This window comes from Dunckerocampus dactyliophorus, unplaced genomic scaffold (assembly GCF_027744805.1).
Source record: "Dunckerocampus dactyliophorus isolate RoL2022-P2 unplaced genomic scaffold, RoL_Ddac_1.1 HiC_scaffold_69, whole genome shotgun sequence".
Lineage (NCBI taxonomy): Eukaryota > Metazoa > Chordata > Actinopteri > Syngnathiformes > Syngnathidae > Dunckerocampus > Dunckerocampus dactyliophorus.
In genome coordinates, this window is record NW_026559905.1 from 35001 (window position 1) to 37500 (window position 2500).

Below are 2500 nucleotides of genomic sequence, written 5' to 3' on the forward strand. Positions count from 1 at the left end.
GCCAGGCGTCGCCTATCGCGTGCGCAAACTCCCAGCAAGCACCAACGTGCTCCTTTGGATGTTGTCATCCGGAGGTGATAGCGCGGCCCGGGCCGCCTGACGCGGCCCATCGCGGGCGCTCCTCGTCGGACACCTGCGTCACACAGCCTGGGTGCCAGCTGTGGAGTGACACTTGGAGAAAAAGAAGCACAAGTCACTCATATCAAAGTTCCCGTTCCCTTTTGTTTGTGTCACGCTTGGAAATGCTTGAGAGGTGACACTTTGTCAAATTTGCAGCTGGTGTCTCATCATCATCATCACCGCTGCTCATCAGCCTTCCTTGGATGCCTGCCATGCACGCGGCCCAACGGGGCACTCAGATGGGGTGGGCAGCCCGGACCGCCTTGCGCGGCCCAACACGGGCGCCCGGGGGACGCGGAAACCCGTTTTAGAAAATAACCTCCAGGGGTTTTCCAAGAGCGGCACAGCCCCAGCTCACGTCCGTGTTTCAGTGCGTCAAAAGCGGATTCAAAAGTGTGCTTTTCTCGGTACTTCCCCTGGAGGTCAGTGTTTCTAAAAACTGGGTTTCCGAAATCGTGCTGGAGGTGTTTTGGTCAACCAGGAAAAATGGCATTTACGGGAGAGGGTAAAGTATACCCCCCCCCCCCCTCTCGGCTGATTTACCCTCTCCCGTAAACGCGTTTTTTCCTGGTCGACCAAAACACTCATTGACTCCCATTCATTTGACACTTTGTCATTTTTTCAGCACTTTTTTCGCGCATTGGGTACTCCGCCCATTGACTCCCATTCATTTGACACTTTGTCGTTTTTCCAGACCTTTTTTCACGCATTGGGTACTCCGCCCATTCACTCCCATTCATTTGACACTTTGTCGTTTTTTCAGCACTTTTTTCGCGCATTGGGTACTCCGCCCCATTCACTCCCATTCATTTCACACTTAGAAAAATCATCCGAGCGGCTCTCCACGCATTTTATAGCCGCTTTGGGGCTCCAGCCGCCTCGGCCTTCATTTCTGACTAGGCTCGTGTGGACTTTGTCGTTTTTTCAGCACTTTTTTCGCGCATTGGGTACTCCGCCCCATTCACTCCCATTCATTTCACACTTAGAAAAATCATCCGAGCGGCTCTCCACGCATTTTATAGCCGCTTTGGGGCTCCAGCCGCCTCGGCCTTCATTTCTGACTAGGCTCGTGTGGACTTTGTCGTTTTTTCAGCACTTTTTTCGCGCATTGGGTACTCCGCCCCATTCACTCCCATTCATTTCACACTTAGAAAAATCATCCGAGCGGCTCTCCACGCATTTTATAGCCGCTTTGGGGCTCCAGCCGCCTCGGCCTTCATTTCTGACTAGGCTCGTGTGGACTTTGTCGTTTTTTCAGCACTTTTTTCGCGCATTGGGTACTCCGCCCCATTCACTCCCATTCATTTGACACTTTGAAAAATCATCCGAGCGGCTCTCCACGCTTTTTATAGCCGCTTTGGGGCTCCAGCCGCCTCGGCCTGCATTTCTGACTAGGCTCGTGTGGACTTTTTCAGCACTTTTTTTTGTGCATTGGGTACTCTCGCCCATTGACTCCCATTCATTTGACACTTTGTCATATTTTCAGCACTTTTTTTGTGCATTGGGTACTCTCGCCCATTGACTCCCATTCATTTGACACTTTGTCATATTTTCAGCACTTTTTTGGCGCATTGGGTACTCTCGCCCATTGACTCCCATTCATTTGACACTTTGTCATATTTTCAGCACTTTTTTTGTGCATTGGGTACTCTCGCCCATTGACTCCCATTCATTTGACACTTTGTCATATTTTCAGCACTTTTTTGGCGCATTGGGTACTCTCGCCCATTGACTTCAATGCATTTACTGCAACTCCTGCCTGTGTCCGCCAGAGGGCGTCTGGCTTAACAGCGGCTCTCCACGCTATTTCTATCCGCTTTGAGGCTCCAGGCAGCTCGGCCTGGGTTTCTGAATTTCTCCCTTGACACTTTGTTACTTTTTCACCTTTTTTCTCATTTCATCCAGGGACACAGCGGCTCTCCACAGACTTTCCCGCGGCCCCTGGGCTCCAGGACGCTCGGCATGGGTTTCTGAATTTCTCCCTTGACACTTTGCCATTTTTTCACCTTTTTTCTCATTTCATCCAGGGCAACAGCGGCTCTCACAGGCTTTAGAACCGCCCCTGGGCTCCAGGACCCTAGGCATGGGTTTCTGCCTAGCTCCCTTGACACTTTGCCATTTTTTCACCCTTTTTCTCATTTCATCCAGGGCAACAGCGGCTCTCCACAGACTTTGCAGCCGCCCCTGGGCTCCAGGACCCTAGGCATGGGTTTCTGCCTAGCTCCCTTGACACTTTGCCATTTTTTCACCCTTTTTCTCATTTCATCCAGGGACACAGCGGCTCTCACAGACTTTAGAACCGCCCCTGGGCTCCAGGACGCAAGGCATGGCTTACTCTCGCCCATTGACTTCAATGCATTTACTGCAACTCCTGCCTGTG